Genomic DNA, 17,193 nt, shown 5'->3' with positions numbered 1-17,193 from the left:
TACGAATTTCCGTTTTACGAATTTTATTATAAAAAGTCTTAATTATTTAATGTGTGATTATTCAAATTAACAAACTCAGATTCTAAACGAAAACGCATTAAACTTGAGTTGCTATCAATAAGGAATCCTGGCTTTAATAGTTTTGAAATAGCTGTGGTCTCTGTTTATTATAATGTTTAACAATGTTTTCAATTGTATTGTCATCGAAAATGTTATCTCTTACCAAGTTATCGGTCGGCTTATGTTATCCGTTTTGAACAGTACCAAAATGATAACTAGGGCTCTAATTTCAATGGATTTGTATTTTTTTTTTTTAATATCTTACACAATGCTTTACAAGGTAAAAATATGTTTTAACTTCTAAGTAACCACAACATTTTTTCGCGGCATTTTTTACGTTTTTAATGCATTTTTTACCTATTTTTCGTATTATGACTAAACAAATTTACTTCATTGAATTATAAACAATAAACATAGTACTATGTAATATAAATCATATTTTTTATATTTATAAACATACTTGTACAATTTTACTTGTTAAATATATTTTTTGAAAGGGCCTTTTGTTGATATTTTTAGGTCATTTAAATCCAAGCCCTAATGATTAAATTAAGCGGCGACGGCCGTCCACTATAAATTAGTAAAATATCACTCGTCTAATTTTGTGATTGGAAGACGGCAAAATTCACTCCAAACTCCCTAAAAATAAACCCTAGGATCGCCACTGTGTATTAGGTAGGTTATGGGTATTAATATATAAATTCGGTTTGTTACTTTTCGAATAGCATTAATAGGTGTATAACCTTAACATTTACAATTTGTTTATCATAATTTTCTATTCACAATCTGAAACAGTTATTTATTGGTATAAATGTTATACCAAAATGTTCGTATAATAATATGTATTACCAATATAACTATAATATTATTATACAGGATAATTCTTAAAAAGTCGTTAACATTTTTTAATGAAACATAATATATTTTTAATTTCATATTCCGAAGCAGAATATTTTTCTTAGTATCTTGATGTATAAAAATAGAATTTTGAACGAATAGTTAGTAATAAGAAATGTAATAGAATAGTAATGATATGTTATTTAAGTATTTAAAGTAATGGTGAACGGAATTTAGTGCCCATGGGGGTACCTCTCAAAATGTTGGTATACCATTGTGCTTATCTATACAGTGTACTTATTAAGTACCTATTTAAAATTAAATTTTGGAAAATCAATATTTTGCGCCGAAGTACCTATGAGATTAAAAGTGTACCTATGTTGTCATTCAAAATCCTAGACAACTTTAAAAATATATAAAATAAAAGATGTTTTATAATAACTAAAAATTATGTAATAAAATATTTTTTAAAACTTGAATACTTTCTGAGATAATTAGTGTTTGCTGTTAAAAGAATCACCCAGTGGATATTATACATTCTAAAATTAATTAATATTTAATTGTATATTTTTAAAAACCTTTGTAACTATAATGTATATATTTATGTATATTTTTACATATATATATATTGTATATTTATTATTTTACAAGGTATGTTTTAAACTCTAATAGCTAATAAGCCTATTTTATTACAATATGAGGTACCTACCTACTACATAAACATAGACAATAAACTCGCAGTATTTTGTTAAATAATATAATATCATATCATACTGACTTATAGGACAAAGTTGCTTGTATAAAGAATCTGTTGATTTGTATATTAGGTAATTTATTATAATTTATGAATTTTTTAAAAAAGCACATATTTAAATTTATAAAAATAAAATATTACGCTTTAAGTGTTCCTGTGAATAAATTCTCTAAAATATGAAGTTGCACTATAAAGTAATTTATCTTTATTATTTCAGTTTCAGTTTAATTAGTAATAGTAATTTAAATATAATGCGTTGGTTACTAGGTAAATTAATTTTGTTAATTCATATTCCTTTTGGTAATTTTTTTTTCTAGGGTCACATTTTCATGACACTCTTAAATTTGTTTATAAATAAACTCAAAATTTAGTATGTAGTTATTCGGTGAATCATAAAAATTAGAAACATACGAGACATCCTATCTTATAGCATTTTTAATATTATTGTATTTGATATTTTAGATATTTTAATCATTCATAATTTTATCTTATATTATTTATTTTTATTTTTCCATGGATATATACATTTTAAAGATTGGGTTAGGTATCCTTTGTAGTCATGAAGTTTGAAATGTAAATATAAATATATGTACTTGTTATAGCATTGATTTTAAATTATACTTTACTAATATATTTTAAAATCAATGTTAATAGTAACCGCACGTATTTTGAGTTTTAAGATAATACTATTTTACATAATAATATAAGAAAATAACCTTAACAGCCGGGTGTACTATATGTATCTAACATTTTTTGTCTGTGTTATAACTATAACTACTGGTAATATTATTTTTATTGCTTGTTAGTATTAGTTATTCAATATTGTGTTTCTGTTTATTATTTAGGGTACTTAAATGTTTCGACAATTTAAATTGATGAATATTACCATTGACTATGGATACTACAGTATACAACGGTAATCAATGATATTACACAATTTATTGTTGTGTATATGTAATATTGTTATCATTGTAATTTGGTTAAAAAGTAATTAAATTGTTTATTTTAAAATGTCATGTATTGTATATCATGTTTATATGTGAGTTTTGAAATAATTGATCTATCGTAAAAAAACCCACTTACGAACACAGATAATGTTCTTACCATCAAGTTGATGGCATCAACTATCAAGTATCATAATAGGTCGATTCACTCTAATTTTTAAATTAACCATGCTAAACAGGATATTCTGAGCGTAAATTTGGTATGTTACGGACTTGTAGGACAGAGATAAATAATGCTCGTATTGCGTCCAACAACTTCTGAGATATAGCCCGTTTTTCATTTTCCTCCTACGATTAGTTTTTATTTTTAATATAAGTGCTTGCTATGGATTTTCAAAGATAAAATGAGATTTTAATTTTTCTCATTTCATCGTATGAACAGACATTTAAAGCAAAATGATTGAAAATAACTGTTATTGGTTCTGGATTGCAAAGACGTGATAATTTATGTTGTTTGGCCGTCTTTTATATCCGATTAAAAAATAATAAATATGGTCATAATATAGTTATTGAATATCGATTTCAATACTGAATACAGAATAAGTAATAAGTATTTATAAATATGCTACATAACCCCAGTACCTATGGACATAATTGAAATCGTGAGGTGGGCATTAGAAATCACTTACTTACATTCATGTTAAATGTAATATGTTCAGGAGAGACAAAATCGTGAACACTGATAACATGTAATCAAGTTACGGCAAAATTACAATTACATCTTTAATCTCCTTGAAGATTGTTATTATTAATATTATTATCAAATCATTTGTTATTTTTTCCCGCATTTTTTTATGTATAAATCGTAAAATCGATTTTTCTTGAGATACGACTTGTTACTCGCCCAACGACGATATGTAATATCTATATACTATATCATTATGTAATATATAATATCTTATTTTATTTTTAAGAAAATCTATACGGGTTTTCAAAACTGATTAAATATAGTTGAAATATGGTTGACACATATTATGTAACATTATAATTTATAATGTTTTAAGACATTGAACTTAATTTACATGTATTTATAAAAAAGGTAGATATTTCAAAATCTTATCGTATGATAGGACCAACAAACCTTATCACGTCTTTGCAGTGATTATTTCAATATTAAATACTGTTAAAATTTAATGTTTCTAGAAATATTTTTTTTAAAAGATACCAAAATATTTATTGTAAATTTCAGAGTCAACCCATTTTTGTTACATTTTATTTTTAAAATTCAATGAAAAAAAAAATATTGCAGTATTTTTATTCAATTTTGTAATTTTTCTTCTATTTTACTAGAACAAACAAAGAACACAGTATACTTTATACTTATTACCACCAGACTCTAAAATTAAATAAAAAATTGTATACGATATATTGATAATATAATATAAGTTCCTTAATCAATAGCCATTTGTCTATCCAATATTATAATTTTTAAATACACGTATGGAGTCATACCGATACGGTGATATTTATACCTAAATATAATTATAATTTAGTTCATTTTCGACAGACAACAGTGTTTAATAATATACTTATAATAAAACGTATTTATTTTATTTTATTTTATTTTAATTCATTAGACGGACAATGGTCAATTACAAATGGTGTAATGTTATACATAATACATATATTATGAACAAAACGCATACAATTCTATAATTGTCCTATTTGCCTGTCTCATACGACATACAGCAAGTAATTGTCTCATTTACTTAGATAATTCGTAAAACTAGAGGGTAAGAAGAAAGAAGCTATGTCTCGGGTATCACCTACGTGTGGGAACTCTAAAATGAATGCGCTAGAGATAAGAGAGGGAGAAACTGTTTGCCACCGGGTACCGAGGAGATAATTTAGGAAAGGCGTATCATGAGCAAGTTGTCAAACGGCCAAAGACTGGAGAATGGAGTCTGGAGATTACTAATTAATCTTTTGGAACACTGGGTCATAATTTTGCGGAGGGTGGTTTAAATGGAAACACACAAAACAAAGAAATTAGTAAGTAAGAATAAACATTATTTTATTCTTACAATAATAATTATGATATAATATGATTTTTTTATCATTAATTATAATTTATAATATTGCCTAACATATTACTGTCTTTAAGCTTCCCTTATGTAATCTACGGCGTAATCAGTAAAATTGTTTAATATCATCCAGTAGCTATTTTTTTTTTAACATTCTAATTTTACAAATCTAAAAACAATTAATTCGATGGCTTATAATATATTTTTACATGTTTTATTTTCAAATTAAATATATCTCCCAGAAATGAAATTATGTTAAAATATATTTTAACATGTACCTATTTATAGCAATTATATATTATTTAATTATCCTGTCATTCAAGTAAGGTAAACATTTGACAAAATAACTCATATTAACCGTAATATACCTACTGAAACTGAATAATGAAATATGTCGTGTTGACATTAAAAATGTAATAATAATAATTTATTAGATTTTGAGCAAAGCAAGGAATATTGGTTTTACATTTATTTTATCAGTTAAATATTTTTTTTATTGATCTAAATTAACATCGCCAACAATGGCCATTAGTTACAAGTTATATAATTTAGTTTTGTCTAAGAATTTTAAAATTTGTATGATGGTGTCCGAGTGTAAGCGTTTGGTCCGAGTGCTATAGTGCTATATCTGTATCTAGGGTGTGGGGGGTGTAGACTGTAGAGGCTGCTGTTCGTCTACGTAGTATTCTGTATTTTGTGAATTATGTGGTTGACCGAGAATTAGGTTCCGCAAGTATTACATTTTTTTTTGGTTTGGTTCCTTCTTTGCTACGTAGAACATATATTTTTTTTCTAATAGAAGGAGAAAATCATTTAAATGTATTGAGTCTTACCTATAGTTTATGAATCGGATATTTTTCTCATTATAGTATGTACTACATAGAAGTAATTTCCAAGCTCCAGTCAAAATCATTTTTATGAAAAGCAATAATTGTTGCTTTTAAATGTATTATATGACTTATCAACCACTATTCTGCGTCAAGGTGGGCTAAGTACGACAATTTCCAATTCTCTGTTTCCTTATCTGACTTAAAAATAAAAACAACTTAACACATATCTTAATCTACCAGGCCAGGATTAAGATGTTAGTAGCTATAGGCTACAGACTGGAGTACCGTGATATCTACCACGGATTTAAGGGCACTATATCCTCAATAGTATTTTTCGGGCTGCATTGAGTTTTTTATTGAATGCAACAGGAATTGAATACGCGGTTTTAGAATAAAAAAACCTAATTGTATGCTTTATTTTTATATTCAATTCAATTGTAAAATTTTACATCCCACTTTTTCAGGCTCAGAATGTCAAGGCTAACAAAGTTTTATTCAAATTAAAACTGTGTTAGGTATTTGGTTATTTTAATATTTATCTATTATATCTTCTAAGAAATGTTCCATGTATATTGATTCTATGTTATTTTCATATCTGACAATTAGTTCGGAAACTTTTCTAATATGCCGGTCACCTTTTTTTTTTCATTTTTACTTCCTTTTTATACCAATATTACTTTAAATTTTGCACTTTTTAAGTACCTAAATCATATAGTGGTTGTTACTGTCATTAAATTGAAATTGTTTATTTAAATTGAACAGTAGGTACGATAAGACATCATTTTAAATTTATTTTATACTATTTTAAATATTTAAAAAATATTTACGCAAAGGTCTACGCAATTAGGGGCAACCAAAGTTTTCCCGCCATACACGTGGTGACACTGAACTGCCTCCCAAATTTAGGTAAGTTATATTTATTTTCGCCGAATTGCCTCGTGTTTTTGTTGTAATTGATTTCTGTATTGTTCATAAATATTATTTCTAAGACATATACACAGTATTTCCCAGGCAGATTAATTTTTGAATGCAATAATCATGTCGATCATTGATTATCAGTTAAAAAAGTCCATCATCAGTCATCACCAGTTCACCGTAGTCAAATTTGTTTGCGCAACTGTTACCATAAATAACACGTTTATACTTACATAATTTTATAAAAAAGAACGTAATAATTACTTATGAGTGAAAAGGGCTAAACAAATTTAATTTGCCGTGAATTTGATAAGGTTGAATTTTTATCAATTCACCCTCATATTTTTACATTATTTTATGTATTAAAATCAATGCAGTTACTAGAATAAGTTAGATATGGTAATATTAATTAAATCTCCCAAAATTAATTTTATTAATAACTTAATTGATAAATTAAACACTGATGAAGTTTCGAAATTACAATATTTAAAAGTATTGAAATATAAATTTGAGATACAACATAGATAACAAACTTAAATTTTTATTTTTATAAATTATTACTGCGGTTTTTATTGATGTTTTAAATTTTTATTCTGATATTTTTGTAACAGTCTATTTGCTTGAATATTTATAATTTTTTTATTAACTTTAATTTCCATTAAATCAATCGACATTGACTCAATTTATTTAATTTATTAATATTTCCTATAATGTAAGGTTATAAATTGATTAATTATAGCTATCGGAAGCGATTCAAGTACTAGAGGGTTACTACCTATAATAGAAGGCATTTCAAGTGAATGATATTTTTGAAATATGGAGGCATTTCAAAGGTCAGATGGTCAATTCGTTATACAGGCACCTTAGGTCTCTTAATCCAGATTAAGGCCTGCAGGCTGTATTTATCATACAATAATAAAATATAATCATTTTTATCGTTAGCTTCTATTATGATTAAATATTTTGTACTCTCTTGTAAAGTTGAATATTTTAAATTTTTATGGGTGATCAGTGAACTGCGAAGAGGATCCGCTTAGTATTTCTACTCCCATAATATTTTTATGTTTATACATTATGAAATTACCTTAGTTTTTATGAATTATGTAATTCATCAAATATTTTAAGTAGCTTGTTTATAAGTCCGTAGTTATTAATGCATTATATTAGTTGTTTAAATTTAAAATAAAGTTATAAATATATTGTTCAATAATTAATTTATCAACAGAGAAAAACAGTTTTAACGTCTGTAAATTTGGCACAATCGCAGAAAGTTTGTAATTCATTTTAAATATAAGATTTACCTACACCATCACTAGTCAAATGCCCATAATTAATTATTTAATATTTCCATACTCGTTAGTAATTTTGATTTAAATTACTTATAAGTTATAAGTTATAATGTATAACATATTATAACAAACTCAATGTGCTACAATTTTTATTTTTATTTCAAAAATACATTACGTACAATAGTCGATACATTTATATTTATAAAAATTACTGTCTAGAATTAGACTTGAACGTTATGTTTACTAAGTTATGTTTACTAATACTATTCCATCTTATTTAGTAATTACAAGGAATTAGGATATGATTATTATGACAATCAGGATACAAAAAGTTAGTCAAGAGTTGTTTTATTATATTAAATTAAAATGGCGGATACCTCGTTAATATTTACATTATTATTCAAAATTATAATTGAATACTTCAAATTTATGTCTTCTAAGAAATTTTGTGGTTGTTAATTTTAAGTTTAATTAAACAATGTTATTTTAGCTTAACACTCTTCTCGTTTATCTAAATATATATCTACCACTGTCAAATATATTCTATTTTCGTATTAATTGTTTGCGCTAACAATATTAGGACATAAATAGGTAATGTGCAATAATTAAGTTTACAAAGGTTATCTTAATTTAGCATTAAAGGCCACGTGTGAGATTCAGTCGCGATATATATGTCTGACCAAATAACGTAAACAATGAATGCTAATTTATTTGACAAATACAACTACGCATGTATTTCTTAGTATTCCACGTGAAACCATTCAAGTATCGATATCAGTGTATTAAACAATATTCAATATTGTATATTAAATACATTGGAACCCGAGAACCGCCAATCAACCATACCAAAATAATAATTTATTATGTAATATCTCCATAGACTGAAATAATTGTTACATAAAGTTAGCTCAGCCATTGTTTTACCTCGTGCTGTGAATTTTTAATAGATATATTCATTATTCATATTTTTAGTCTGTTTTGTTATGTGTATACGTTTTATTTTGTTTGTGGAGGTGTAGATACTTGTTTTATTAATTTATTTCAATTTTAAAATAAGCAATAAATAAAATAAATAACCCTATCAAGTCTCAAGTCTTAGGACTTATGTGATCCGATGATATATTTGAAGAAAGTTGAACTTCCCCTAGTACATTTGAAACATTACCCTTAATTATATTAAATTACTTTGAATCAAGTACCAATAATAGATATAAGTAATAAGTAATTAAGATTTAAGTAGTTTGTTTTTAACGCTGTTTTACAGTAATAACTTACAATACACAGGAATATATAGTTAATTTAATTATGTGTTTAATTGTTAGCTTCGCTCAATAACTGATTGTAAACTATTTTACATTGTACCTAAATACAATGCATATTCATGACAATGTTAATTTGAATTGTTGGAAACTTTTTTCTACATTATGTTTTCGGGTAACTTATTACTATAGTTATATGCGACTTTGCTGAACTCTATAATATTATCAAATAATAAGTTATAAGTAAATAGTAATAAGCTATTTATTATAGAATGATATAGACTAGAGTATAGACGAATATATCACAAATTATTTTGAAATATGTACACATAAGTTTCAGAAGAAAAAGATTCAACGACCATTTTTTGTTAGGCTGTAATGTGAGAAATCGTATCATATTAAAAAAATAATTTATTTGTTTGGAAATTGGCAGAAAACATAATTAATCATAATTAATTAAAACTACAAATTACCTTATTGCTAATTTTAATTTCATATTACGAAGCAGAGTTACTGAGAATTTTAATATTTTATAAAAATCAAAATCTGCATGAGTAGTTAATTAGTTGTAAGCAATTAAAGTTTATATATGTTTGGAGGAATGGTATGGCACAGAGATTTCCCGCAAAATGTTGGTCCTCCATTACTTAAAATATTTCGTAAGTTAGGTACCTATAACTAATTAATTACTCTTTCAAGATTCAATTTTTACATAAAAATTCTCTGTAAAATAATCTTTGTCTGAATAAAAGATTAATTAAAAAATAAAAATGCTGTTTTTAAAAAAAGTAAAAATATAATATTATTTTTTCACAAATGTTTTGCAATAACTTTAAATGTTGTACCTAATAAATATATTTTCAAAATAATTTTGAAATAAGCATCTACTGTTTCGAGAATCACCCTGTATAGGGTAAATATATATATAAAAAAAAATAGTATAATGTGCGTCACTGTAAAGTATTTACGTTGTAATTCAGATATTTATAATTCTATCACTTAACTATTTTTAGTGAGAATTGGAAGCTCTAAAAATAAAAAATATTAGTGAATATGTTAATTCAAATAATATAATGTATAATGATATTGATAATGTTAATTTTTGTAATTAATGTCATAACCCATAAAACTTATAATTTATTCTACCAGTTTTCCTTAATTATTATTTATTTAATCTTTTAAATCATAAAATTCAATAAGCCGTGAATCACTCTAATTATTACTAAAATAAGACGTTCAGTAGGTAAACATAACAAAAAATGTATAAAATTGTTTTTTTTTCAATATATAACTGTATTTCAAGTTTCAGCTATACATTACTGTTATAATGTAAATTGTCTAAATGTCATCTCTTAGTGGTTATGAAATATACACTAAGCGTCGTGTAATGGATAGGACTAAAAATTATATTTGTATGGTTATTATAATTTTACAAACACAAGAGATAATTTCTATCTATTTGAAAAAATTCAAAACTACTCGAATCTTTGGCTATTTACTTCATCGGGACTTAATCACCGCAGCCATTAAATTCGTTATTGCTGCTAATTTATGTAATAAACTCTATAGTATCTGTTAAATGGGCATAATTCGAATATTTCATGTAGTCTCTGTGGACCGTTCCCAAAGCCACTATTGATCATATCGTTAATAATAATTTATATCTTCTAAAACGTTAATATATTTAATCATTCAACAGTCTGGTACGCTCTAAGTCTGGTATCCAGTAATCCACTACATATACAGCTATATATTATATATTAAAATTAAGTAATTTAAATATTGGCAGCTAGGTTTATAATTATATATTATATTTCTTAGAGTTATTGAGATTTTATTACATTTAAAAATACAATAAATTGTTTATGGCTATTATCGCAATATTAAAAAATAATATAAAATAATAATAATCAGTTAGGTAATTATTAGCATTGTAATTTAACCTTTTCTAAACGAAAGTGACTTTAAATTATAATTTTAAATTGGTTGCTTTTATTTTGTATTATAATGAATTTCATTAAGAGGACATCACACCCGCATGTGTTGAGTAGAACTCGCTAAATTTTGGTACTAGAGTAAAAATACCTATTATAAAATTGAATTGGGACAATATTTCTAGGGGCGAGTCGCTGCGTTTTTTTATTATACCCAATATATTGTTCATTATATTGTTTAGAAATAGCAATAATTTCAACATTTTTAAAACACCTTTCACTTTTCAAAATTTAAATTTTTAAAAACAAAAATGCAATGATGCCCCCAAAAATATTGTCACAATTCAATTTTATAATAGATATTTTTACTTTAGAACCAAAATTCAGCGAGTTTTACTCAGACTGCGTAAACGTGTTGTGTGTATGTCGTACATGTGTAAGACGGAGACAACACATGCGGGAGTGACGTCCACTTAAGATAAATTTTTTATTTTAGGCTGTTGAAAGCGAAGGGGTTGGAGGGGTTGGATTTAGGCAATATTCTATAATATCCATCCTGAGTTATGTGTGACTGCGTGTGTAGCGAACGATCATTAGTGTATATCAGTTCCCCGAACAATTTATGTTATTAAAGATAATCTACGACTAAGATTCTTGGAAATCAGTAACGTACATACGCGCAGTCACAAGTCACTATATTTTGCAATCAAAAAATTTCAACATAAAATTCCCAAAAAGCGGAAGAAAAATACACACAGTACCAAAAGATCGATTTTAATTTTGATATTTGAATTCCTTATTCTATTTTTAAGGTTATGTAGGAAAAGAAAGGGGATTTTCTAATTTTCGTATTGTTTAATTAGTATAGTTTATAGTACAAAATAATTTTTTTTTCAAAATTCCCCTTTACTTAAGTTTTACTAAAAAAAAGAATTGATAATCCATTTCCTACATAACCTAGAAAAGAGAATAAGAAATTCAAATATGTTTTCAAAATTAAAATCGGCCTTTTGGTACCGGAGGAATTTTTTTCCGCTTATTGGTCTAAATGCACGAAAAAACGGCCAGATTTCAACAGCCTCAATACCTACAATCAATGTGATATAATTTTGTATTCATCTAAATGAATGTTTATACTCTGTTATTTTACAAAGATGTTTTTATAAACATAGTACAAATGTACAATAAATGGATACATATTACCTACCTATATCTTATTAAACCTAAAATTACAATAATTTGTTTAAAACTCTCTTATAGAGAGATACAAAAATTACACCCATAATTAGTTTGGGTTTATTTTAATTATTGTAAGGTATAAGTATTTTTTCAATGACTAACTGAGGTTAAAAATTTAAATCATAATTCGTAACACCATTTAAAAAAAAACTATAAGAATATTAAAACAACAATGTCGTGATTGGTTATGATTTTGCCGCAACTGTTTGAAATAGAAATTTTATCGTCTGAACCTTTATTTTTGGCACTTGACAAGGGAATGACATCGTCATTAGTGAACGCAAAATATAATATAAAGTTCAACTAGGTTTTTATTTCTTTTGCAGACCTAATAACAGAAAAAAATTGATAAATTATTGGTGTGATCTAGATTTTTAGAGCACTCAGGTAGATGTATATTGTACAAATATATGATATTGTTTCCTAATCTAAATATTTATCTGGGTTAAACACTTAGGGTTTTTATTTCTACTGTAACATATATATATATATATTTGTTTTTTTCTAAACTACATAGCCAATTTCTTAATTATATTGGAACTAACATACTGGTCAATACCCCTAGTATTAATGGAGACTCCAGTTGTCCGGCTGTCCTTTTAAAACATTGCCCTCAGAAAATAAACAATTTCCCTGTTCTATGACATATCATATATTACATACAGATTTTATAATAAAAAACAATAAACGACGAATTAAAATGTTTTTATTAACAATTTCACAACAGTCAGTACTCGTACAAATCCTTTAATTCAAGGTATGGCCACTGCAATACCTCCACAATTCCTGGACGCTTGAAGCGCAGGTGATTTATAAAATTATTACAAAATTAAATTATAACAAATGAAAGTTTCAATGGGTTTCATCAACTTTCATCAGAAAGGTTTATTCATATTTGTTAGTATCCTTATTGTGTCAATTAATACAGATTGTATATTAAAAGTAATTGATATAACAAAATAAACGTATTAAGAAAAATACATGAAGTTAATATTGAACTCATGAAACTAATAATTTTCATAAGGATTTTGGCTGATAATTAAATTAATATTTATTTTAAATGTTTTGAGAAAATCTGTTTAAAACTCGCCTTATTAATGATGAAATATTTTCTTCTAATATCGTTTCCCAAATACTAAATTGTATTTATTCTCACCATTAAAAAAATAGTAATATAGTTAATTAATACTCATAGATTTTTCCTATGAAATATAAACTTTAATCTTACCATTAATAATGCTTGATTTAAATGTAGATAACAGAAAAAGGTAAAAATAATAATTCAAGTTCTTTTTTTTTTAATTATTGTACACAAATTATCAAATTTACTTATTGTGCTGCTAAGCACAGATTGTAAATATCTAATAATAAAAAAATAAAAAAAAAGTTCTGAAGTTCTTCTTTGTGTTTTGTATTTTAAATCTCAAACATTTAATCTAAATAAAACTTAAATTATTTGATATACTATATTATATAATTTATTATAATAAGCAAAAACTCTCATACAATCCGTGTGGATATATTTGTATATTATTTAGTTGTATTTTAGTTGTTTATGATTTATATATAATTTATTTATTTTATTGATTTTAAATACATCGACATCTAGGTCATTAGTACACTTGTGTTAAGTTAGGTGGTATTTACATTATGTTACATTAAACAAAATAATATAAAATAATTTATTTCATATTATAATTAAATGATATACCTTATAATACATAATAGTATAATACTTTATGTACATTTTTTTCTGATAAACATAGCAGAACTACCAATCAACATAATATTATTATTTTAAATTTATAAACCTACTTATCTATCGGAAACAAAATAATTGATACAGGAATAATTTAAAAAAATGAAATTTAATAATATAATATATATAATTCCATAATAATATAACTGCACTTGACAATTGTTTAAATCAACACACTTCAACCTTCAATTGATTTTTTGAACTCCACTTATTTCCATTTTATCAATTATGTATGTGTGTATAATGTATATATTATTTATATTATAATTATATTTAAAATTTAAACACAATAGGTATGCGTAATATCAATTGTTATTTCAATATTAATCCAATAATATATCTTCTAGATAATATGACATTTTATCAGACCCTACAAATGATTTGTGTTTGTTAAATATTTAAATATTAATTTTCTTCTGATTACTTTAACTGCTAATGTGTTTTCCAATTTATGTAGATATTATTGGATTTATGTCATTTAGTTTGAAATAAAATGTATTTATAGATTCATAGAGAGTTATTGATTTTTACGTAAATAATTAATAAGAATAAATAATATATACTATACTACCATAAGGTGTATCTCATTATACTTGATATTCCAATTACTATAGCAGTATAACATTTATTGGATGTATACACAGTTTGTCAATGCACTTTAATCATGACCGTTATATTCTTTACTCTATGGTCATACTTTATTATAGACGAATTAATAGGTATGTTAGAAAGCTATAAATTAAAAAAATAATTAAACGTTAATGCCCTTATGGCCTTCTCTAAAAATTAAAGTCATGTATGTTTTGCAAACAATTAATTAAAGTAAATTGTACATTTGTACCTATAATACTAGTACTATACTCAAGATTTAATTTAATAATAGAGATTTAATTAATATATTATGTTTAATTATACAATATAATCTAACTTTATGATTTATGATTTTACGAATAATTGAATCTTATTTAATTTTTTCATGAGACATAGATAGATAATAATCAATCGTTGTATGATTTTTCGTAATGACTGTCTTGAAGTATTTAGAAATGTAAAAACAGTATAAAATAGAAGTAAACACTTATTTACGCAAACATAATATTATTAAGATAATAATATATAATTATACTGAAACATATTATAAGGTATTAAAGTATAACAGTTAACAACACAACTAGAATTTGTTTAATTGTTGCCCGTCTAAAAAAGTTGGGAAACACTGGTTAAAATAACAGTCGATTGTTAGTTAGTTGTTTCTATCGTTATAGATGTTTAACTTAAATAATATATATTTTCAAGCTATAGAATGTATATTTATTTAATTAAAAAGTATACTTCATAATGTGTACACTTTTATTTATTATACGATAATAATCGCTTCAAAATGTAATATGATAAATGATAACGAGTCTATAAATTGGCACAATGACCTAGCGATAAATGTTTGTTTATTTTAATTCTTTGCTACGTGCTAAAAATTACAATTTTAAATGCATTTATTTAATACTTGCTATAATTTTTATGGATCTTTTTTTTTACTTTTTATGAAATATTTCATATTTATAAGAATTGTCATGAAGAAATAACAATGTCGATATCAAATTATTTAACTAATTTTCTTAGATAATACTTATATTGAATTTGTTATAAATTCAAATCGCATTTAAGTGTTCTCAGAGAATTATGGCGTAAATACGTGTATTTACCGGTATCTTTTAAGCTTATAAAACTATAATAGTTCATAATTTGTAATAGTTGTTACTTGTTAAAATTAACAATAATAGCTAATACAATGCTTGGTTTTAAATAATAATTTATAAATAATGAAACAAATAAATTGTAGTGATCTCAAAAAAAAATGTATTAAGTCTGTGAATCATAAATACGTTTTTATGAAAGTAGGTAATTCGTATTTGTTAAACATAACTAATATTATTTAATTCTTTGATAAAAAAAATATGAATACATACTGTAAAAATGATGAATTATTATGAATTTTTATAATTTTTATCTTTATATAATTGATTTGGCAGATAATGATAGTAATAATAAAACTCTTCTCGGAATAGATAGCACGTGAGTTAGTGCTTAAAATGTTAGTATACTTTTTAATATTTATATTTATATACTTTAACGGTTATTACCCTTTTTACATTGTTGTTACAGTATGCATATTATTTATAATTTGATGATTTTCAAAATTACCTATATAATACAGAAAATCAACTAACAATACTTTAAAGAAATACAAAAAGTGGGTTTATAGTGCCATTTGACATAAGATAGTTGGTGGTGCAAGTTGGAATAAAGAATGGACCTTGTGATCTGGTGTGTCTTTGAGGGACTTTAAAATCTAGTAGAGTTAAAATCCAAAGATAAATAACTTTACCACTTAATAAAAGTTCTTTCAATCCTTTAATCCATAAAAGACTTTAAGGAGCCTCGCTATACTGCTATTAGTTTAGCTCAAAACACCTTAAGTTTTGACAAAACTAAAGTTAGGTTAGGTTGTCCAATTTTGATTTTGAAACAATTTAGAACTCGACAGAAAATTGTCTATAGATCGTACGAAACACTTTATAAAATTTAAATCTTATATTATTCAATTATTGTGAACTGTAATTAAAAATTTAAAAATATAGATTTTTTCAAATCATAATTAAAACTAAAAATTTCAGATATTTTCCTGCTGAATTCAAACATTTTTTCAGAATCAAAATCAGACGTTAACTAACTCTAATTTTGTCGTAAAATTCGTATAGTTGCAAGACCACTTAAGTTCTAACATTTCCCTGCGATCAGCTAGCGAGTTTAAGTCAAGGATACCCGCAATTATTGGTGTATAATCGTGAGGTGCATGTGGAATACTTAATAAAAAAACGGACGAATCGTAAAAACCTATGTTTGGACTCTTTCTATTAAGTAAGCGCCGTAAGTGTTATGCGGATTCCATACAAATATACAATAGAACCATATTCGAAAATCTGATGAATTAACGCGCAATACAGTGTTTTAATAGATTTTTTTAAGTTTTAAATCAGAAGCTATCTTCATTACAAAATGAATTACTTTAAAAGCTCGACAACAAATCATAAATATTTGAGGCCGTAGAAAAATCTAACCAATAAATTTGAAACCTAGATCAATGAAACGATTAAACGCATGAAATATATTTGTATGTACCTGTATGATAAGTGTTTAATATGAGAGATCTGCTATAGTATAGGTTATTTAACACATGATACTTATCTAGATTAAGTGTTCTTAATTAAGGTTCCTTAGGCTTCAAAAT

At 25.1% G+C, this 17,193-nt stretch overlaps 1 protein-coding gene across 11 annotated transcripts in view; it reads left to right on the top strand.

The window, feature by feature from the left end:
* Nucleotides 1-17,193, top strand: part of LOC100167876 (histone deacetylase 4) — a 61,240-nt gene that overhangs the window by 19,168 nt on the left and 24,879 nt on the right. Inside the window, exon 1 of one of the 11 annotated variants that reach the window (XM_016806781.2) lies at nucleotides 4,578-4,647. The exons of the other annotated variants lie outside the window; for them this stretch is intronic. The gene's annotated coding sequence lies outside the window, so the exon portion shown is untranslated. Of the gene's footprint in view, nucleotides 1-4,577; nucleotides 4,648-17,193 lie in introns of those variants that run through there. 11 annotated transcript variants of the gene reach the window in all.

Source organism: Acyrthosiphon pisum, chromosome X (genome assembly GCF_005508785.2).
Source record: "Acyrthosiphon pisum isolate AL4f chromosome X, pea_aphid_22Mar2018_4r6ur, whole genome shotgun sequence".
Taxonomy (NCBI): domain Eukaryota; kingdom Metazoa; phylum Arthropoda; class Insecta; order Hemiptera; family Aphididae; genus Acyrthosiphon; species Acyrthosiphon pisum.
This window is presented reverse-complemented; position numbering and strand designations above follow the sequence as displayed.